We start from the raw sequence: 23,594 nt of genomic DNA on the forward strand, positions 1-23,594 counted from the left end.
TTCCATTGACCAGGTGGCCTGAAACATGACTACAAATAAATAAAAATGAAAGATGGCAAGTAAAGTAAATTAAATTATGATTGTCTAATTTGAGAATACTCTGAGGGCATTGATGATGATGCAGGAATAATTTACACAAGCTATTTGAAGAAGGAAATAACTAGTCTCAGGAAACAATCGAAACATTTTGTCCCAATACTAACAGCTCTGTATATTGGAAGCATGACTACTAAAAAATAACATGCCATAGAATTTAATCTATGTTGTTCCTTCAAGCAGAAAAAGTACAGAACTTCAGCATACGAAATATATATTATTTTTCACGAGTAACTATGCTCTGTACATGAATAAAAACAGAAAAGAGAGCATCCATCCTTGACACAAAGCCATTCAGTCCATGAAATAACCATCATAAATATCCCAGTGTGCTTTCAGTCGGATGGATGCTTGAAGGAATGAATTAGGAAGTAGCTTTTTCCCCTTTCCCACTCATGGGAACTAACAGAGTTAGCCTGAGGGTAATAGCCTGCGGTAGAGGAGAAAGGCAGCTGCTGCGCAGTAGTTACAGTCAAGCTATACCACTTGGTGGATACTTACACCTAAAGCACCACACTGAAAGATGATCCTTTACATTTTTAGTATGGATGGCACCAGTGGGAGTAAAGCCACTATTCCTGGCAGTATTAGTAACTACCCACAGAGCTGCACAGGTCCATACAGCGAAGGGAATTCTATATATATTATTTTTTATTTGCCACTTTCCTGTGGGCAGTTGACATATGATGTGTCTCTTGTGATGTACTGCACCCAAATCTTTTCACTTTCCTGTGAAAATCTTCCCACTTTCCTGAATCCATCCCCAGCAGTGCTCTGTGGAGTAAATGGTGAGGGACGGATAAACATGCCTTACCCACCCTCCTCACTGGGTCTCCCTGCTATCTGTATGCTGTTTTGTTGCTTTGCTCAGTCTTTCTATAGTGTACGACTTTTGACAGTCAGTGTTCGCTGAGTTTGGCTGTTCCTCATCCAGTTGTCTTCCTCCCACACAGCTGTTTCTGTTTCAGTTAATGAATGAATGTGTTTTAACTAGATTTTAAATTGGTGATTAGCACCTGCTTTGGTAGAAATGTTTAATATTACACTTGAAGTTATGCCTACATACCTACCTAAAAGAATTGATGCTGCGTTGAAGGAAAAGGGTGGTCACACCAAATATTGATTTGATTGAGCTTTTTCTTCAGTTCACTCATTTTGCATTTTGTTAATTGATGAGTCTATTAACATGTCCATTTTTGAAAGCATTTTTACTTTACAGCATTATTTTCACACACTTAATTTAATTTTTATTTATTTTATTTAAACACACACACACACTTTTACTGTTTCATTTTATTTTATTTTATTTATTTAAAGAACTGTATGAAATTAATTGTTCTTATGTATTATCTTTCAAGCTTTGGCAATATTGTTGTTTGACTTTCATGCCAATAAGCAAATTTGAATTGAACTGAATTGAATTGAATTGAGAGAGAGAGAGAGAGAGAGAGAGAGAGAGAGAGAGAGAGAGAGAGAGACACAGAGCGAGCACCTGTCTTCGATGACTGGTGAGACATGATGTGTCATGTAACTGGAAATGTGTTATTTGTAATGGAAGATTCATTAGCCTAGTGCATGTACAGTAACTGTTCCCGCAGTCAAAATCCACTCAAGTGTAAAATTCATTCAGATGTAATTAAACTGAGGGTAAATGCTGATACACTGTAAAAGGTTTTGTTTTTTTTAAATAAAATATTGGGATGCTGTGTTGTGAGCATCTGGCATTGGCATTATGTCTTAAGACATTATGTAACCCGTCTGCTGAGCGTCTGCTGATAATATTCAAATGGGAACCTCTGGGTCTGAAAAGTGATGCCAATGCCAACAGATGTGAAAGTTTAAAACTGCATCAACAATACATCAAAGTACTTTAGTAAGTAAGTAAATAATACAAAAGTGACGGTGTTGTTCTTGAGACGACGACGAGGATGACAATGGTTGTGACAATGTGTCACGATGCTGCCGACCTTGATGTTGTATTTATTTATTGTTGTCATGTTGATTGTGTAACGGACGTCCCAAAATTTAGCACTTTATTCCTGCAAGTACTTTAGCACTTTATGTCTTTATTCCACTGTTGTTCACCAGGAGTCTGCAACATTCAGTATTTTATGTATTTTATAGTCTTGTATCTATGTCTGCCCTGTATCTATGTCTTGCTGAAAAACCAACTGCCCTACGGGGGACAAATAAAAGTTAAATTTAAAAGTATTTGGATGCGTTTGACTGGCGACCTGTCCAGGGTGTACCCCGCCTTTCACCCGATGTCAGCTTTGATTGGCTCCAGCTCCCCACGACCCTTTACGCACGATAAGTGGTTGACGATGGATGGATGAATGGATGGATGGGTTTGTTTTTTTGCCCACTGACTGACCAATCATCAAGGGCGTAGAATTTAGTAGGGTCCCTACTCATATCCAGAAACCACTGAATTGTCCCTAGCAATAATTGTGATTGAAACAATTAAATATAATCACTATTGTCCATCACTGTCTATCAATGTATTTGGTACACAAACAGGTAAGAGCTGCCTACCTTTTTCAGACCCTCAGGGACGTTATTTTGTTTGTTCTGTCCCCCCAACAATGACATGAAATAGCCACCCTTTCCAATAATCGAATGCCATTTCACCCACATGGCTGTTTTTGACAATTTCTGGACATTTAAGTTTTGACTTTGTGAACACAAACCACACCAGTAAATAAAAATTAAACCATGTATCATCCTCACATTGGTTCGATACCGCCTTATGACAAAATAATTGTACATCTCGCTTGATGTATTTCCCCAACAAACACTTTCCTACTGAGTTTATGGTCTTAATCGCGAGTTGTAAGTCTTCTTGAATGCATGATGTTTATTTTATAAATTATGGTCCCATTTAGAGCAAAATAGATGATAAAGCAGGGTATGCTTTTGGACATGGCTACCTTGTGATTGACAAGTCATTAAGTTAGGTTGGTCATGTGGGTCAAAATTGTTGTTCAAACCCTGCTGTACTGTCCTCACTATATATATTGTATATAGTTTGTATAATAGTATAATAATCGACAATGTTCTTAGAGAGGTCGTTGTCTTGGAGCCAAAGAAAACGTAGGAAGTTCCTGTCTTCTTCTCTTACCAAAAAACAATAGAACATCTGTTCTATGTCTGCTGTAAAGGCAACTGCTTCTTTTCTGAAGCGGATCAGTACTCCAAGCAGAGTGTTGTTCGAGTCAGGTCCAGTTAATAGCACATCATTGAGTGACACACCATTGTATTGGGCACTAGAATCAAACACTACTCTGATTTGCTTGGGTTTCTTTGGATGGTAGACTCCGAATGTTGGCAAGTACCATCGTTCTTCCTCTTCACTGAGAGGAGGGGCTAACTCAGCATGGCCATTTTTAAACATCTTGTCCATGAAGCTGAGGAAGTGATCCATCATTTCAGGCTTACTCTCAAAGTTGCGCATGAGAGACATGAGACGCTTCAGTGCTTGGGGCCTCTTGTTTGGGAGCCTTGTATGTGGACTCTTAAAGGGTAATGGTGCTACCCAACTGTTTGAATCTTTTCGTAGTCCTTCCTTCATTATTTTTATGAAAGAGGAATCCTGGATTGAAAGAGCCACCTGATTGATACCGGTCGAGGCAGATGGCCGCCCACCCTGAGCCATGGTTCTGCTCGAGGTTTCTGCCTCTTAAAAGGAAGTTTTTCCTTGCCTCTGTCGCCTAGTGCTGCTCTTGGTGGGAACTGTTGGGCTTCTGTAAATAACATCACAGAGTACGGTCTAGACCTGCTCTTTTATGAAAAGCGCTGTGAGATAACAGTTGTTGTGATTTGGCGCTATATAAATAAAATTGAATTGAATTGAATTGAATTGATTGTCGTCTTCAGTCTGCTTAAACACAGTGCAACCCAGGTGGTCAGGATCAGAGCTGGATTCATTCATAGAACGGGATGGAGGGTAATTGGTTATCTGGATGTCACTGTATTTTTCCTTAACATGAAACACGTTAGGGCATGGATCAAAGAGAGTAGGCCGTTTTAGCTCCGCGGTAATCGTGTGGAAGGTGCTAATCGTCAGCGGCTTGTGAACATTACCCAGACATACGTTACCTACAATGACCCACCCCAAGTCCAACTTCTGTGCGTAGGGTAGGTTGTGAGAGCCATTCACCTGCTTACGGACTTTATGAACTCTGATAATGTCTCGACCTAAGAGAAGCATAATTGGGGCCTGTGGGTCGATGTCTGGGATGAGGTGTGCCAATGACCTTAGGTGAGCATGATGGAGCGCCACGTCGGGGGTTGGAATCTCTTCTCGGTTGTTGGGAATGTTATTACATCCTATGAGGCTTGGTAACGGAATGCAGACAGTTCCATCAAGGGATTCCACTACATAGCCACTGGCCCTTCTTCCTGCTGATTCCTTTACTCCAGCACATGTTATCAATGTGTAAGGAGCACTTGGACTTTTGTCACTGAACACTTCAAAAAACTGTGAGCAAACTAGCGACCTGTTGCTCTGTTCGTCCAGGATTGCATACAGTTTAACTGCTTTGTCTCTCTGTTCAGCTGGATAGACCTTTACAAGACATATTTTGGAGCAGGATCGACCTGGCAGATCTCCGCCGCAGACTTCTGTGCATTTGGTGGTAACACAAGGTTGATGTGAGGTTTCCTCCTTCTCCCCGCCGTGCTCAGCAGCAGGCTCCGCTTCTTTCCTCCAGGGTGCAGGTCCAGGGTGAAGCGCTGTGTGATGTGTCTCACTTTTGCATTCTGAGCATTGGACTTTAGCTTCACAGTTTTTTGCAATATGTGCTGATGAAGAACAGCATTTAAAGCACAAATTGTTCTCTTTCAAAAAGGTCTTACGAACTTCAGTGGGCTTTTCTTGGAATGCACGGCATTTATGTAAAGGGTGCGGTTTTCTGTGAATAGGACACAGCTTATCACAGTCGTTTGACTTCGTTTGGAGCTCGCTATTAGAAGTTACTCTGTTAAATACCTCTGTTTTGTGGACATAGACTTCATGTTGTTTATTTGGCTTCCAAGATATCTTCTCTGCCCTTGTAGCCATGTCTGCAGTTATGAAGTTGAAGCTTGGATCATTCCTAATGCGGGCCTCCTGGCTAACAAAGTCTACGAAGTAAGCAAAGGGAGGATAGAGGACATGATTTTTCCACTTGTAGGATGAACCAACTGATGCCCATTTCTCTTGCAGAGGAAACGGAAGTTTCTGCACAATTGGGTTGACGCCTGTCACTGTGTCAAGGAAAGAGAGGCCAGGCAAGTCTCCTTCGTCCTTAGCTGACTTAAGTTCCATTAGTAAATCCCTTAACTTTGTTAGTTTAGGATAATCTCGGTTTGTTATTTTTGGAAAGGTGTCGATTCGTTTGAACAGAGCATCTTCTATCACTTCTGTTGAGCCATAAGTATGCTCGAGTCTGTCCCATGTCATTGCCAATCGCTGTCATGTAGCCTGACTCAGGATGGTTGATGTGAATTGCTCTTATCTGTTCAACATGTTCTGCTGACTCTTTGCCAAGCCACTTAAGCAGAAGGTCCATCTCCTCGCTTGGCGTCAGGTTTAAACCACTGGTTGCATTCTGAAAGGATCATTTCCAGGCTCTGTTGTTCTGAAGTTTGTCATTAAATTGAAGTAGCCTGTTGCCACGAGCTCACGACGAGCAAGGTATCTTACAAAGTTGTTCATGTTTGAGCTGTCATTGTTGTTTGGAGATATGGGGTAGGGTGAGGGAGCAGGACGAATATTGTTATTCTGAGGTCCGAAATGCTGCACAGGATTGGCATAGTCACTGTTGAATCCAACTTTGTGTGACTCATGGACATATCCGTCTTCATAGATGTAAGGATGTTGTGAGGTTAGATGTGGTGATTGGGAAGCAGCATTGGTTTTGTATGGAAAGAAAGGTTTGGCTTCAGGTTTGAGATGTAAAGGTGTAATACTATAGCTGGGATTTGCCTCTGTTTTTGTTGGGAGTCCATCACATAGCTCGAGTTCTGTATCTTGTACTTTGTTTTGGTCAATGAGATATTGTTCGGTGCGTTGTGTGGCTTCCAAGGGAACAGAATCTAGGTTTAACATACAACGGTGTTTCTCACTATTCACATCAGTGGCAGCTTCAAGTACTTCTGCTTCAGCAACAGCTGCTGCTACTTCTTTCTTTTGCTTAAGCATTTGCATAGATGCTTCCAACTTAGCTTTTTCTAGCATCTTTCATCGGCATAAGAAAGACGTGCTTTTGCTGCTTCTGCTCTTGCTCTCCTTGGCCTTGGCCGCTGCAGACCCAGTTGATGAAGTACTTGATTGTTCTGAGGAACATGAAGCGCAGGAGCGCATCTTTAATGAGGCCACTTTCTCCGCCATGGTACAGTCTGGTGGTGCGTCTCTGTTTAGACACTTCTCGGATGGTCATCCACTGTCTGCGTGTGATGAAGTTACTCCTGTCTGTCAGCTTACACTGCGTTATCTTGCCTGCTAGAAAGCCGTGGTTTCACTGTACTGTCCTCAGTATATATATTGTATATAGTTTGACAGCCAGCCAAACTCCTTCCTAACATCAAGACTCTGAAGACAGTTGGTCTCTTGTCCACAGGTTTAATGAAGTTGCAAGGAAAGGTGAAACTGAAATGTACAAAAGCATAATAAATACTATGCTTGCCTTTAACATGTACAGAGATACAGGAAATAAATATATGCACATTCAAACTCTAATATGAATTAAATCTTCTCGTCTTTTTAACATGTGATCAATTATCTGTTCATTCACTCGTAATTGTCCTTCTATGAACTTCTAATATTACTTAAGAACCGTGCAACCATTAGTAATGGCAGATTCTGATATCAAACTTCACAAACGTAAAATTCTCCCAAAATATTAAACCATGAGGTTGTAAATAACAATAAACAATCAATCCATACCCACGATGCTGCCAAAGGCGTAAGATGTATGCAGATGTCGCTGGATTAGCTAAGATGTAACTTATCTTAAACGACTCCTGCCTGTGCCATGCTCACTTACTTCCTGAACACTAGTCACATGATGTACTACCTTGTTTCTTATAGTGACCACAATGAAATATAGGAACACATAAAGAAATAGTTTTAGACAAAACAGAACAAAGTTTCATTAATTTGCTGTAACAAAACACCTGCAAAAGGATCTTATGCATCGCTTCATACAGTACAGTACAGTGCTAAGTCAGTGCCATAGTGATACAATGATGCCATGTCCTAGGCTAAAAGTGAGCACCCTCACCAGTTGATGAAACATGTAGAAGACAGAAATTGTGGGATGGCTAGTCAGCCGTAGTATTATAGTGCAGTACTATAAAATGTTTTGCATAAGAATAGACTGTTCTTCCCATAGAAGCCTGTTTGTCTAGTTTGGCACAAAAAATAAATAAATAAACTATGCACAGGTGAGATTTATGCTTTATTGTAAGTATTTTAAACAATAAGTTTCAGTTTTGCAGGAGAATAGATTTTGGAGGATCACAATGAGCCAATTGTTTTTTCAAAGTTATGTCGGGTGAACTTGAGTGGCAAACCTAAAGTTTGCTAAGCATTAGTGCTGTTAAGCTTGAGTGTTTTGTTACCATTTGACATCTTTGAGGCCACAAGAAAACAGCCCACAGTTACATAATATGATAAGCCCCAAGGGGAAAACATGTATCAGCCAGTCCACTCCCTTAAAGAAAGCTAAACTCATCTACAGCGCTCTTGGTACTGAGTGAGATTCTAACACTATTTAAGCTTATATGTCTCCTTAGCTCCCCTTCCATTTATATTGCTGGAAGTTGTAACATGTAAAAGCGAAGTGGGCAGGAAAAGGCGTAAGCTTTTGTCAGTGTCCAACTGGTGTGCAAACATATAGCTATTTCCTGGAGGCAGTATATACCAGGTCAGATCTGGTGCTAATCGAACTTGTAAAAGTAGTAAAAAAAACATTTATTTATTTTTGGCCATTACTAAGGTGTTTCAGTCCTGAATAGATTCTAACAAAGACTGCAAGCCCACAATGTGATGTAGCTGTTGCTGCGTGGTCTTGGAAGTACATTAAGCATTGCAGGTAGTCAACTAGTAAGAAGAAGGATTCTATCAGCAGCTTACCTGAGAGCAGGCACTGTTTATCCATTTCTTACTTTTTTGCTCCTCCACTTTTAATTTAAATGAAATTACACCACACTCCAAAACTATTTGGGTACAAAGTATTGCTAGACCCTTACACACTGTTAGGCATGCAGAGAAGATTCAAAATACCCATTGATGGTTGCCTAGTTACTGTATGATCGGACAATCAGTGTTCAGAAAAAGGTTTGAGGAGGGTCAATTACTGTAAATTGAAAAAAAAAATCCAGCTCATCAAATTGCACATTATTACTACTGTTGAGAGTTTTTCATCTCTTGGAGTCTTTGAATGGTTGTCATTTGCTTGAAAAATCTAAAAAACTTGAGGGGATAAAAATACTGGATTCCTTGCTGACTTCATAATGGTTAGTTATTGCCGCTTTCATCAACAAACTGTAAGGAATGAGAACTCTGCGGCCTTTCCTGGAGGTTTTTCTAAGCTCATTAATTAAGTTTTTTTTTTACTATCCTCATTCAGTTGGTGATGTTATGGTATTTTTATTATACCCTTCATGCACAGGGCTGGGATCGTCAATACAGTTTTTGTGGGATTGTTACATTACTGTCCTTAAGTTGAAATTCTGCAGTGCAGTCAATCTATGCTCCAAATACATGACAAAAAATAACACAATAAAACCATACCAGAAAATGTAAATAATGTTTTTATATATGCTAATCATGTTTATTGGTATGTACGCAATATTACCATTTTTGAGCCCTTTTTCTGTAAGAGTGACACTAAAATGATTTGTGCTGACAGTATAATCATGTGTGCTTCCAGTGTCAGGGCTGAGGAGATAAGGTCATACAAATTGGGGATGGGGAGACCAATCATTTTATCAGTGATAAATTAAATTCTGGGAAATTTCTTCCAGGTTGTGACAGTGAGCATGTTGGAAAAAATGTATAGTTCCATATACAGTGGCTGGTGCCATAGTAGTATGCTGCACTACACACATGTAATTATATTAGTGGTGGGCATAGATACATTTTTTTAATCTAGGTTAATCTCGCTGCAATCTTGGAATTAATCTAGATGTATCTAGATTAAAATGGCTCATTTGAATTCTGCCGAAGGCATTCAGGATATGTGTGCTACCCAAATAATGACTAAAAGTAAGTCTTTGAGAACGGGTTTATCAAGCCAGGTGGCGCATTAGACAAGGGGGCTCATCTCCTGTTTCCAAAATGCATCACAAACTGCTTGAGAAAACCATTGGGAAGCTTCTTAAAAATAAATTTTCCTTGACGCAAACCCGGCGGCTTCATAGCTGCATCTATGTTAGCACGTCACGTTTGATGTGGTAATTTCACAGCAGGCATACACACAGGTTCGAAGACTCGTTCTCGCCCCCTACATTGCAATTTGGCTAGCTATACATCTGCGCTAAAATATCAAGGTGAAAGTCATCATAGCTTGCGTAGTAGGCCTACATCTGCAGCCTGTTTTCCTGGTCTACTGTGAGGATCCTGTTATTTGGCTGTGAGCATCCTGGTGGTCCAGCCTGCAGCCTAGTGGACTCTGCCACCCTCCCGCCTTATCTAAATAAAGGTAGAATGGCTGCGTGTCGGGACGAATGAAACACCTGTTTCAATCGTCCCGACAGTGACTCTTGACGTTTAAACTTCACTAGCTTCTAAACTGTAAAACTTTGACATTTAAAACTTGGATGTGGATGTGTTAAAGTACTAACTAATCTTTTATGTGATCACGACCATGGCACATGGAACAATAAACACAACCTGTCATTCAAAAAAAAAGATTGCTTGAGTGAATTTACTTTTGTGTGATTGAAAACAGCTTCTTTCATGAAACTTTCTGTGAAAGTGTGACGTATCCACCTGATTTTTCCCTGTTCTGTTAAGTACTGTGGACTGTATGTGCTGAGGTAGTTTGGCATATCAAACTTGTACGGGCTCCAAGAAAATCGCTGTGTTTCATTCGTCCCGCGTTTCAATCGTCCCGGCTCTCCCCTATAGACCCAGCTCCCAACCCAACTTTGAGAATAGATTAACGGTGATATTTTTTTCATCGCCCGATAAGAGTCTCACGTTAACGCAGCATGTTAACGCCAATAACGGCCCACCACTAAATTATATACATCTTAACATATATATATATATATACACTGTATATATAAATGTCATGGAAGATTGAAGTGGTTTGTGAAGATACAAGTGTGTGGCTGAAGCTGTGGTTATTGTACAAATGATGACTCAACCAGCTCGAGTAAATGTAGCTTTTGAGTTTTTGTATTTTTAATTTGCTTATCTGCAAGGGTAATCTTGTCAGTGCTCGACACAGCCATGAAACCAAATCCCGAAAGGTCAGTAGAGGACAGGAATGAACAAAAATCAATCCTTCTGTCTGTGATCACAAAAGACATTTTGACTTACAAAGGTTTTGTCACTTAGAAAAGAACCTTCTGGGGCACAATGTGGGTATGAGATAATGTGATGAAGAAGAAGAGAAGAGGTTATTTTGGAGTGTGGACAAGTGTGTGTGACTACAGTTTCAAAACATTTTGTTATAGTATTTTCCCAATACATTGGACTAACACTGAAACTAGAATCTATAGATGTCAGCCCAGTGGCTACATATTTTAATGATATAGAAATTCTTTCATAGGATCACCTTCACTGCAGCATGTTCTCTAATAAGGTTTGTAGGGCACACATGTTTTGAGTGACAGCAGGCAGTTATGAGAAATTAGTGCAATAGCCAATGTCAAAGGAAAGAACTAAAGATGTTATCTAGGCTACATTACAGGCAGGAGGAGAAGGAATCTGTCGTTGTCAAGTTTGTATCTTCATTTTCCGGGTTGACCTGGTTAATTTGTTTTTGGCACTGCTGACCGTAACTCATTTCTCACAGTTATGGACGTGGCAAGAGAGACAGGCACTGGTCCCCTCAAGTCTTAAAGAGAATGCTGGGTAGGTGTATTTTGCTCTCTTAGAGTTTGCATGCCAATATTGACCATCCCTTGTGTATGACTACGATATAGGTCATTTTGGAATTGGAATGGATATTTGGACCGGACATAGGGAGGAGCTCTCTTACCTGTTGCTCTGTTTTATAGGCACCATCGTTCATTGTTTTGTGTGTCAAAATTACGGTGGCCCTGAAATGCAAACCACAACAGCAATTTGCCGCAACATGACAGCAAATCGCCACAACAACACAGCATTGGTGAGACTGAAACGGAAAGGGCAGATACGTATTGGAAACTGATCCTCGTCCTGATTGTTTGCACATCTCTATCTTTCGTTTTGTAAAGCCGTGTTGTTTATCAATTTGCTGTAGTGTTGTGGCGATTTGTTGTCGTGTAGTGGCAAATTGCTGTCGTGTTGTGGCGAATTGCTGTCGTGTTGTGGAGATTTGTTGTCGTGTTGTGCTGTCGTGTTGTGGCGATTTGCTGTCGTGTTGTGGCGATGTGTTGTCGTGTTGTGCTGTCGTGTTGTGGCGATTTGTTGTCGTGTTGTGGCGATTTGTTGTCGTGTTGTGGCGATGTGTTGTGGAGATTTGCTGTTGTGTTGTGGAGATTTGCTGTCGTGTTGTGGAGATTTGCTGTCCTGTTGTGGTGATTAGTTGTCCTGTTGTGGCGATTTGTTGAGGCGAATTGCTGTCATGTTGTGGCGATGTGTTGTCGTGTTGTGCTGTCGTGTTGTGGCGATTTGTTGTCGTGTTGTGGCGATTTGCTGTCGTGTTGTGGCGATGTGTTGTCGTGTTGGACTGTCGTGTTGTGGCGATTTGCTGTCGTGTTGTGGCGATTTGCTGTCGTGTTGTGGCGATGTGTTGTCGTGTTGGACTGTCGTGTTGTGGCGATGTGTTGTGGAGATTTGCTGTCGTGTTGTGGAGATTTGCTGTCCTGTTGTGGCGATTAGTTGTCCTGTTGTGGCGATTTGTTGAGGCGAATTGCTGTCATGTTGTGGCGATGTGTTGTCGTGTTGTTCTGTCGTGTTGTGGCGATTTGTTGTCGTGTTGTGGAGATTTGCTGTCGTGTTGTGGCGATGTGTTGTCGTGTTGTGGAGATTTGCTGTCGTGTTGTGGAGATTTGCTGTCCTGTTGTGGCGATTAGTTGTCCTGTTGTGGCGATTTGTTGAGGCGAATTGCTGTCATGTTGTAGCGATTTGTTGTCGTGTTGTGGAGATTTGCTGTCGTGTTGTGGAGATTTGCTGTCCTGTTGTGGCGATTAGTTGTCCTGCTGTGGCGATTTGTTGAGGCGAATTGCTGTCATGTTGTGGCGATGTGTTGTCGTGTTGTGCTGTCGTGTTGTGGCGATTTGCTGTCGTGTTGTGGCGATGTGTTGTCGTGTTGTGCTGTCGTGTTGTGGCGATTTGTTGTCGTGTTGTGGCGATGTGTTGTGGAGATTTGCTGTCGTGTTGTGGAGATTTGCTGTCGTGTTGTGGAGATTTGCTGTCCTGTTGTGGCGATTAGTTGTCCTGTTGTGGCGATTTGTTGAGGCGAATTGCTGTCATGTTGTGGCGATGTGTTGTCGTGTTGTGCTGTCGTGTTGTGGCGATTTGTTGTCGTGTTGTGCTGTCGTGTTAAGTGGAATTGCTGTTGTGTTGTGGCAAATTGCTGTAGTGTTGTGGCAATTTTTTATCGTGTAGTGCTGTCTGCTGTGGCGATTTGCTGTTGTGTTATGGCAATTTGTTGTCGCATTGTGATGTCGTGTTGTGGCGATTTGCTGTCATGTTGTGGAGATTTGTTGTGGTGTTGTGGCGATTTGCTGTCGTGTTGTGGCGATTTGTTGTCGCATTGTGCTGTCGTGATGAGGCGAAATGCTGTCGTGTTGTGGCGAATTGCTGTAGTATTGTGGCGATTTGCTGTAGTGTTGTGGTGAACTGCTGTCGTGTTGTGGTGATTTGTTGTCTTGTTGTGGCGAATTGCTAAACTCGAATCTGAGGTCCAGTATCTAACTAGTGTAAGGGAAAAAAAGTCCACACCTCACCCAAGCTGTTAAGGTTTGCAGGCCTGGAGCAAATTATTCAGTGACAACACATTCAGTGTATGGAGGTTTGCTCAAAGGTCAGGGACATGATGAATATAATAATTCATTCAACAACATCCAGGATCCCCTGAGGCTCACATAACTCATAGAAGGAAAGCCCTGTGGAACTATGTATTCAGCGTTTCAGAATTAGATTCACATTTATTGTCCAAGTACGTTTACATATGCAAGGGATGTGACTCAAAATGTGAGTACTTTACATGAAGGTCATGTTTTGTTCAGTTTTAGATTTCAACTCAGGAGATGGAACACCTGTGCACTACGACAGCACTCTTAACAGAACACCTGTCTGAGCATTGTGAAATCCAATAGGACCACCACAAAGTGTTGCGAAGTTTTTTTCAATTCATTCCAATGGGAGCGGCGCATTTTTACTAGCTGGTAAAAACGGCAGGAGCGTGACGAGGCACTGAGCGCCTTTTCCACGAAGGGCTTTTTTCCCGGTCGCCGAGAGTCGAAAAATTTTCAACTTTGGGAAAAACACTGCACTCGTCACTGTCACTTTTTACCCAGCCGTCCAATCACAGTGCAGGAGGGGCGGGACAAACACCGCACCGAGCACTTGAACGAAGCGATGTGCCTACTCGCCGAGGTGTTTCCTCTCCCGGAAAATCTCATGAACACACATACAGACAGTCTGTGCTCTCATGTTTTAGCCTTCTCTTCATGCAGAGCAAGGGCCAGAGCAAGTAGGCCTACATACTTTGTGGTGACATTTTTACATTCACTAAAATTAAGTAGGCTACCCTACTTGCAACACATTGCCTCCATGGAAATTATGTATCAAAGCAACCACAGCGTCTCGAAAAAAAACACTGCGCCTCCAAAACGCACCCTAGTGCTCCCAGCTAGGCGTTTTCAGAACAGCAGGTGGCGTTTTCAGCTGGTAAAAAAGGCTTTGGTTGACACGGGTCCTTAAGCAGGGTTTTTTAAAGTCCGAGACACTCTGCCTCGCCTCAGACAAAGCTTTGCAAATGCCCCTCTCACACTTTGAAAACCTCTGCCTTAAAGGGCAACTTCTGTATTTTCGCTATATTATCAAGAGAGTCTGGTGGCTTGCAGATCTAAAAGATCTACCTCTGTAGGGATCCTTTCCATAATGTTTTCAGACATTTGTAATAACAATGTGAGTCTGTCAGTGGCAAAAACAAGCACTTTAGTGGACGCATTTGACTTACGTTGCAGCCCTGTTTCGCTGCTGCCAACTGCAGCGCGCTTGCTCAATACTGGACCAGTTTCAGAACTGCTGTCCCCATTAGTCACACAGACACAAAACCATGAAAATAGGTTAATCCAGGTTGAAAAATGCCAAACTTCGAAAGAGAGGGACACAGATAGAAATAGTAAAAACTAAATGATATATGCAAATTGCAGTTTAATGTTTGGCTCTGTGTGTCAATAGATTATATTCACCAGCATCTCCATCAACTCAGACCACCTAGGATTCTTACCCATACTGTTAATCACAACTGTTTGTAGAATGTGTAAAGTTTATTTTCAGTAAAATACTTGTAGCAACCAGCAGCAGGATTCTATTTATGCAGTCTCCAATTTTTTGATGCACAGTGTGTCATGAGGTAAATGAGACTATTTATATACTAACTAACTACATCTTCAAACTCCACAATTTCAGATGTTGCCTAGGGCTCCACCTTGGCTGGAGCCCAAAGGGCAGCAGCTGTGGTTGGTTACAGTGGGTTATATTTCTGAACCAGTTTCAAAATTAAAACTTCTATCAAAACATCCATAGAGACCTCTTAAACTTATGAAGCATCGTCCACAGTTCATCTGTATTTGTTCCATTCACTTATCATTTTGCCAAAATATGGCTACTACTTAGTATTAACTTATTATTGATAATGATTAGTCATTGAGCTGACACTTTTATCCAAAGCAGCTTGCAATTGCTTTATATATCAGAGGTCGCATGCCGATGGAGTAACTAGGGGTTAGGTGTACCAGGCACGTCCAGCTGGGAGGAGGCCTCGGGAAGACGCAGGACTAGGATTATTAGGATTAGGATTATATCTCCACACTGGCCTCGGAACGCCTCGGGATCCTCCAGTCAGAGCTGGTTAATATGGCTCGGGAAAGAGAAGTTTGGGGTCCCCTGCTGGAGCTGCTCCCCCAGCGACCCGATCCCTGATAAGCGGATGAAGATGGATGGATGGATGGATGTTTTTTTAAAAGACCACATTTACATAGCCAATGGGTCCTATTGTTTAGCCTTGCAATGCCATTGAATAGTAATTGTGTGTAAAGGTCTTGCCATAAGGCCATGAACTGCGAACTTTCCTGGAAGCACATCTCCTTGTTTGGATATATGAACATTAAAGCGAGTAAAATCCCTGAAATATTTTTTTTTGTGATTGTTGGTTGTTCAAGTAAAGGCGCAAATGTTCTAAAATGTGGGGGGTTGCATGCATGGTGCATTGTTCACGGACAGGTGTGAATGTTCGGTCTGAGGGTTTGCATATTCCTTTTATAATGTTAAGTAGAGTGAACATTAGGCTAGCCAGACAGTATTGTGTGACTTCAGTAGAATGTTTCACACAAAAAGGATTCCTTTGCATTGACATTATTTTTACTTGAACCACTCTAACTCTTGCAACTTTTAAATCCATTTTAGAATGACACCAGCAAGGAGCGTTGTTTACTACAGTGTGCTGTGATGCCGTTGTTGCTGCCCAAAATAGAGAGAGTGATGTTGAGATGGAATCATATACCAGTGACTTGAGTGATGAGGAGGTGGTTGAAAATGTTGATGAAATGGACAAAGAGAATCAGACACCCATTGAATGTCCAGCTGATGATGATGATAAAGACATCGAGCCAACCAACTTAAGCAACTATGCCCAGGACCAGTATCACTTTCTGAAAAAGGATCATTTAATCATTTCTAATACTGATTTGACTCTGGTCCAGATGTCAGCAGTGGTGCTGATGCTGAACAGGTGACTGTTCCACGCGCAACTAGCATCCTCTCTCATCCTGGTCAGAATCCATTTCTGCTTTTTATCATTTTAAATACACTGTCTATACTGTTTTTAATGTATTTTTGACATCACAATTGATTCCTTTCTAATCTAATTCAGACAAACACAGCTGTCAACACATCAAGGACACACTTCAGCCTTTGACATCCATAATAGTGACAGTTGTCAGAGATCCGTGACTGCTCAGAAGAGACCATCCTTAGGTAATGGGGGTCCACCAAATGGGGTCCCAGCCAAGAAGTCATGTGAACCACCAGTGGAGACAAGGTTTTCATTCTGTTTTGTATATAATATTTTATACGTTTTTTTTCTTTTTAATAAATTCTGATACATAGAAATATGACTATTGTATGACTATTGGTTGGTTATTGGTCAGGATATTTACTGTTTTTGTGCTATGTATTCTATCCACACTGCAAATAAACCCTTAGTTGTTCTATATATTTGTTCAGACAGTGGGAGTGCAAATACTGAAATTCTTCTCCCAGCTAGGCCCAACGTTACAATATTACAGCGTTTCCCTAAAACTTAGCTAAACCATCCACAATTCAAAAATCCTTCATTATCACCATCAGAGGCCTCCTACAACAACATTAGGCAGGTGAAATATTTATTTCTCATTTTTTTCTTACAGGGTTTAGTATCTTGCTCAGGGACACAATGGTGGATGTCTCACAGTGGTAACTGAACCTAGGTCTCTCACGCCAAAGGCATGTGTCTTATGTCACCCTCTTAAACATGGATGCAACTGTGTACGTCAGCTCACCATATTACCACAGCCAAATTGCTTCATTATTCACACACTATATGTCACATTTTAGATATCAGCTGACTGACATATGTCGTACGAGCTCACAGCCTCATGTACATCCTTTCCAGTATACTGTACCTGTGGCATGCCAGCACAGCCAAATGCAATGCAAGCACTTTCAGATATGGTGTATTTGAATTGTTCAGCATCTAAAATCATATCTTTACAGAAATAATATCCTAAATTGTAAAACAACACACACAACAATTCACAAAACGAGCATGTCTCTGACTTGGTACTTGGTACTACCACTATAAATGGATTGAACATTAATATTGGCTAGGAGTTTATTTCATTTATGCTGTCACTCGTATACATGTACTGATGATGACCCATTTTGGCTTCAGAACTATTGAAACCAAAGCTATATACTGACTTATCAGAAAGTCAATAATACAGTTTTAATGACACCTGAGCATTTACAAAGATCTTCACACCAATACATGGTTCTTTCTGAAGACCACTTAATCCTGCACTTGAGGCCACTGCAAGAATATAGCAAGAGGACAAATGGCATACTAAAAAGAAATAAGCTCATCTACTTGGTGCTTAAGCAGAGGTCTGAATTGCAGCTATTATAGGTCTGAATTGCGTCATTATATAGTAATGAGTAAGATCTTCACAATCTTTCTCTGATCGTCTTGGCCATTTAAAACTCTTCAGGTAGTGCTCTTGTTTAAGTCAGCTTGCTTTAAATGTTCTGATACAGGTCAGTTGAAGAAATTCAATTGTGGCCCCAGAGGGCAGAGAGGCTACATCATACTTCTAGGCTCCTTAAAGTAATTAATGTTGTAGTTGGCTCAGTAACTGAAATCCTTCTTAAATCTTCTCATCTGTGAGGGAGGGATCCTGCAGACCTTAGGGCCTCCTGCAGCAATGAAGCAGCCACAGACTTGTTCATGTCATTAGCTTGAGCAGCCCACTCGGCTAATTGGTTAGGCAGAGTTCATTTAGCATCCTCTCTGATTTGGCTAGCCACTGGGGATAGGAGGAGTAAGTAATTAGAAACTCCAATTAAATGTGGTTTTCACAATTTGCTCAAAGGAGACCGATGGCACACAGTGTGACCGTAGGTTGGCTTAAAGTGTGGTAAAGCTGTCTAAAAGCCAAATGGTCGTAAGTTGCAAAAGAAGTCAGCAAAGAAAAGCATTACGCTTTGAGTGTATTGATTGAGAAAGAAAGTAATATCCTAATATGATATAAAAGTATATCAATATATAAGATGTTCTGTAGCGTCCAGTCAGCCTGAATGTGTACAGTGAGTGACAAAAGTGGCACCACAGAGCTCTTTGATGATTCATTTTGGAAAATACACATTCTCTTTTTACATAGACATAGCATCAGACGAGAAGATCGATACCATTCTCACTTCTATTCGCAAAGTATAAAGCTGGAGCCAGCAGGCAAGTAGCTTAGCTTAGTATAAAGAGTCCCTTAAACCTGCATTCGATTAAACGGCCAGCAGGCGGCGACTCTTTGAGTTGCAAAAAGAAGTCCAACTCCATTAGAAATAATGGCAAAATGACCCTACTTCTCAGCTGTTTTATTACCTCAGTAAACACTTTCCTGATGAGTTTATGGTCTCAGTTGCTTCAATACAAAATTATGCTGATTTAGTAAATAATGGTCCCATTTATTTTAAAATAGACGGCGGGATTATCTATGATTGACAAGTCGTTACCATGGCAACCTGTCAATCAGGCTAGAGCCGATTCGTACCCACGGCACTGTGTAAATTTAACCAGCGCTGTTGAAAAAGCTTATTAGGAGTCGGCTGTTTCATTAATTTTTAAGACTGTTGTTCGCTAGACAAAGTTATCATCCCTGTTAAAATGACAGTTAACGTGAATTACAGATGTACCTAGCTAAGCAAGCTCCACACACGGCTGTTAGCTCAACCGTCTCATCCAAAAACTTGCAAAAACTCAACATGGCGCCGCCCTGTTGGCCAAACTCGAGGCTTCAAAATGGCAGTCCACATACCAGTCCACATTCAGAAAAAGTGACAAAACGTAGTTATGACGCTAAAGGACGCTAAAGGAACCATTTAGTGTCTCTATGAAAAGCTCTGGGGCGTCCCGTACAGACCGGAAGTGCTAGTTAGCTATGTTCGTGATAAAGGTGTTGACAGCCCCCCGAAGCCCCTATCCTTACCACAACGATCAGAAATGGTAGTACGTGAAGTCACTGACTTTATGCATGTCGACCGGCTAACCCTACCTCACGGCCAATGTGCTAACAGGTAGGGTTAGCCTCCCGTGTGTTGCTGCAACATAGCAAACCGGGGCGTTTCATACGGACGCTGAAGGGTACCTTTAGCATAAAATACTTATAAATATATATACTCACGCTGTCTGAAATGAGATGAGAATGTGTTGCCTATTCCTGTTGTCTTCTGTCTTACTGTTTCATATGTAAAACCGCGAACAGCTGAACTGGTATTAAGGATCTCGGGAAAAAGGATGTGGACTGGTGCATAATCAAAGTGGCCTGACGACGCATCTCTCTCACTCTTTTATGTGTAAATAGCGACTGGCCAACCCGGATTTGAACAATTAGCAGCGGGGCTCATACTTGCCAACCCTCCAGATTTTCCTCGGAGAATCCTGTTTTTCATTGTCCTCTCCCGATTTCTTTCAGGGGTCACAGTTCTCCCATAGTTCTGAATATCCCAATTCGTGTTGTATTCCCAATTTATGACAAATTTACACTTTTTTCCTTTTTATTACCACAACCTGTTTATGGCGCTGCACAACGTGTATAAGCCTTACAACTTTAAAAGTCTACTGTTTTCACCCAAGCAATAATACAGATACACCAGATGTTGTTTCCTGGCATGCACGTGGCTCAGAATGGATGTCCTCGCACCACGTTATTTTATTTCCAGCACCAGATTTTCAACAACTCTCACTTGACTACACAAGCATTGCTTCCGGTCCTGAACCCTTCTCTGCCTCTGATTGGCTAACCCTAACCCAACTATAACCAATTTAACCAACAAAGGAAACGGGTAGTAGCAAATCGGAGGTAGAGTAGTAGTAGTAAATTCAGGTAGTACACCTGAATGTCTTTGTTTACACTGTAACAATGACAATAAAGGACTTCTGTTCTATTCTGTTGTAGGGAAAAAAATAACTTAATAATTTGAATACTAAATAATAACCTCATGCTCCCTTGATTCCATCAGTGTGAGTAAAGGTTGATGGAAATGGCTTAATAAAATAAAAAAGTGAGTGATAAAAAGTTTATGCTCGCTTGAGTTGGTTCCTACCTTTGAAAAACTGTTGCACTTTAGCCAGATAAGTTCAGACGTAGCAAACTTGCCCAAATGCATGACACTGAGAGCTGAGATATAGTTTCAGAGTTTTAATTCTAGGCAAGACAAACAGGCAAGACAAAACTCACAGGCAGTGGAAACTGGCAGACACACACACAAGTTACTGAACACTAAACATAGGCCATATCAAAATAAGAAGTAACAGAACAGAATAATAAAAACAACAAACTAATCCAGACACAAGCAGACAGATCACAAATAATCTAACACCAACAAGGAACACAGACTGAAGCTAAGATAAAATAGAACCAAGAGCAGACAAAACCAAAATAACGCACATAACTATGAGTAAGTATAAAGACATAGTATCTAAGGCACAGAACTCTAATGCAGGGCTTAACCTAAGATACAAGACAGACAGGTTCAAAGTGAGCTAAACAGAACAATGAAATAAACAAGGCTAAACAGAGAACAAGAAACAAAACAGATCAATAAGTAAACACACAGTGAACTATACTCAACAGATGACAGAACTAAAAAGTAGATACAAAACCCAAACCTCAGAATCAAGAACCAAAACCCAGAAACTGAGAAAGCAAAATCAAAACACAGAGAAGGCATGGCCAAAATCATATAACAGAGACAACTTCAGGACAGGATCGTGACAGAAACACCTGCAGGCCGGGTGTGGCTTTTCACACAGACATGTTCAGGCTACTTCAGCGTTCCCGGCTCAAAGTCAGATCAACACCGGCGCCGTACCTTTCATTCAGCACGGCGAGACACCGGCACATTGGCACATTACTCACAAAAAAAGGCAGAGTGACAGCAGCTATAGACTGGTGGGGAAACAGCTTCACACAACATGGTGGAAACTCAGGTAAACTCCCACTGCAACGTTACAGTAATATTTTTATCAGCTGCAGGTTGAACTAATCCATGCTCGTGATGATAGTGTTACATTTACTGCATTTAGCCGACGTGCTACAGCGTTAGCTCGCCTGTCTGCTTTTCAGTAGCTCTCTTTACTATCTGGGTATCTTTCACAGGAGGCTCAGTAATGACAACACAGCTAAATGTATTGGATGGATAGAGAAACGGGTAGTGAGATAGACTGAATATTATATACAGATTGTGTCACTCTTTATAACAGTTTGACCGCAGTAAGTAACTTTTCTGTAGTGTTAGTGGATGGCTCTTCCTCTGTGTTGTTGTCCCCGTTTTGCTGCAGTATTGTATATTATGTGGGTCACATTAGTTACAGCGACTGAGAGGTGGAGAAGCAGTGTACGAGTACCTTTGAAAGCACAATAAATCTAAGTTGAACGTTACGAACAGCGGCAGGTCGGAGCTACTGTAGCGTTAGCTGACTGCTCGTGGCTGCATTACTAAAGGCTAGTAAACAAATCGCTCCACATTTGCTTTTTACCATTACATAATTTCTTGCAAGCTAAATCAACATATTGGCGTAAAACTTTCTCTGTGTTTCTCCAGCTTTACTAATGCTCACTTTGGCTACGTTCAGACTGCAGGCCAATGTGACCCAAATTTTTTGCCCATACGTGACTCAGATCTGATCTTTTTATGACATATCTCTTCCTTCTCTACCTCGCTATCATCTGTTCACAATTTCCCTTTCTTATACCTAAAATTCACCAGACCGGGGCTCTCTTCTGAGTTAAGTGCATGCTACTTGTCTGAGCGGACACAGTTGGGGGTGGGGGGGGATGGGGGGTCTGATATGGGCCACATTTAAAGTATAATGTGTACTGTCAAACAAACAAAATCGGATCTGGGGAAAATTCAGAATTGAGCATTAAGGCCCGCAGTCTGAACGTAGCCTTTGTTTTTACTCGACATCATCCGAATCTGTTTGGTCTGGTGGGCTTCAGCACATAAACCTTTTTTGTTGTTTTGTATCCTTACGTGTTTTGCTGTGAACTTGCTGTTTTATGGTGTTAGTGGACTGCATGTGTAGCTGCGGTGTTGTCGCTGTTGTCTGAGCGAGGCTTGGGAGAGCGCACAGTACAATAAACACTTCAACGTTTATGCTGTAAATAAACATGTAAAAAGACAAAAAAAATAAATAAATGTTTTTAAAGTGCGCGAATAAATCCAAAATTGTAACCCTGGGTCGTCAGTGCTTATGTGTAGGCGTAGCATGTATGTGTGTAGTGGTAGGAGGAAAACTTGCTGAAGAGATGGAGCCACAGCTTCACCAGTGTTGTGCCGAGATGTCCGCACCTCGCGGGATTTTCGGAAAATTTATCACCGTTGATGAACCACACAAAGAATATTTTATCGTTATAGCCGAATACTTGAAATAGACCCACGAGGGACCACGACGTGCATGCAGCTGTCGGCAGCACGGCAAAACCTCTGCTCAAGACCAATGAATGGCAGGCGAGAGAGAGAGAGAGAGAAAATGGTCAACAAAAAGCCTCAGTTTAGATTCGGCTCGCAATCACCGTGCACAAAAACACGCAAATCGACTATCAGTCGACTATAGGCAGGACTTGACGATTCTTATTAGACTATGTAAATCCTTAGACGGAGACAGCCCTATGTACTTATATTTTAAAAATACAAATGTATCTAAACTAAAAAGATATTTGGCCCCAAACGAGCCCACTGAACAGCAGCGCTGTACACATAGGCCTACAGTAGGATGGCAGAACTTGCCCTACGCATGTAGTCAAGCTGTGTGTGTGAGTAGGCTACACATTTCAGCTTATGAATGGTGTTTTGAGTTGCAATTATTTGTTGCACACTTTCATGCCTTGATGACAGCAGGGGTAGGTGGCTCCCACTTAAAGCCCTGTGGCTCAAGGCCAGCCATTTTTACCATCATGATGGATGATAGCTTTCCAACCAGAGCCAAAATATAGAAAAACATCTCTAGTCCTTTCCTTAGTTTCAGGTAGCCAAAGCTAAGCCCAGTGGTGGACAAAGTAGTACTGTCCTTAAGTACACAAGGTATTTGTACTGAACTTGAGTATTTTCTTTTTATGCCACTTTCTACTTCTCCTCATCACAAAGGGAAATATTGTACTTTTTACTTTCTCTGACAGCTTAAGTTACTAGTAAACTGAACCTTAAAAAATAAGCTTTTTACACACAAAACGTATGAAGAGTTTAAAAAATAGGATGTTTTGATATAAATTAAATTACTAAACAGTTTATAGAAGTTCAGCTAGTAGAACTACATCAGTTAGGCTGTTTGGTATTAGTCATTTTTCATGTAAAAATATTTCATGGTTCC

At 41.2% G+C, this 23,594-nt stretch overlaps 1 long non-coding RNA gene across 1 annotated transcript; it reads left to right on the forward strand.

Moving 5' to 3' along the window:
* The first annotated feature begins 4,505 nt into the window (after positions 1-4,505).
* LOC123973760 lies at positions 4,506-16,547 on the forward strand. Its single transcript, XR_006825695.1, has 3 exons — positions 4,506-4,749; positions 15,878-16,242; positions 16,344-16,547. It is a non-coding gene; the product is annotated as an uncharacterized LOC123973760 (long non-coding RNA).
* Positions 16,548-23,594: the final 7,047 nt, after the last annotated feature.

This window comes from Micropterus dolomieu, linkage group LG07 (genome assembly GCF_021292245.1).
Source record: "Micropterus dolomieu isolate WLL.071019.BEF.003 ecotype Adirondacks linkage group LG07, ASM2129224v1, whole genome shotgun sequence".
NCBI lineage: Eukaryota > Metazoa > Chordata > Actinopteri > Centrarchiformes > Centrarchidae > Micropterus > Micropterus dolomieu.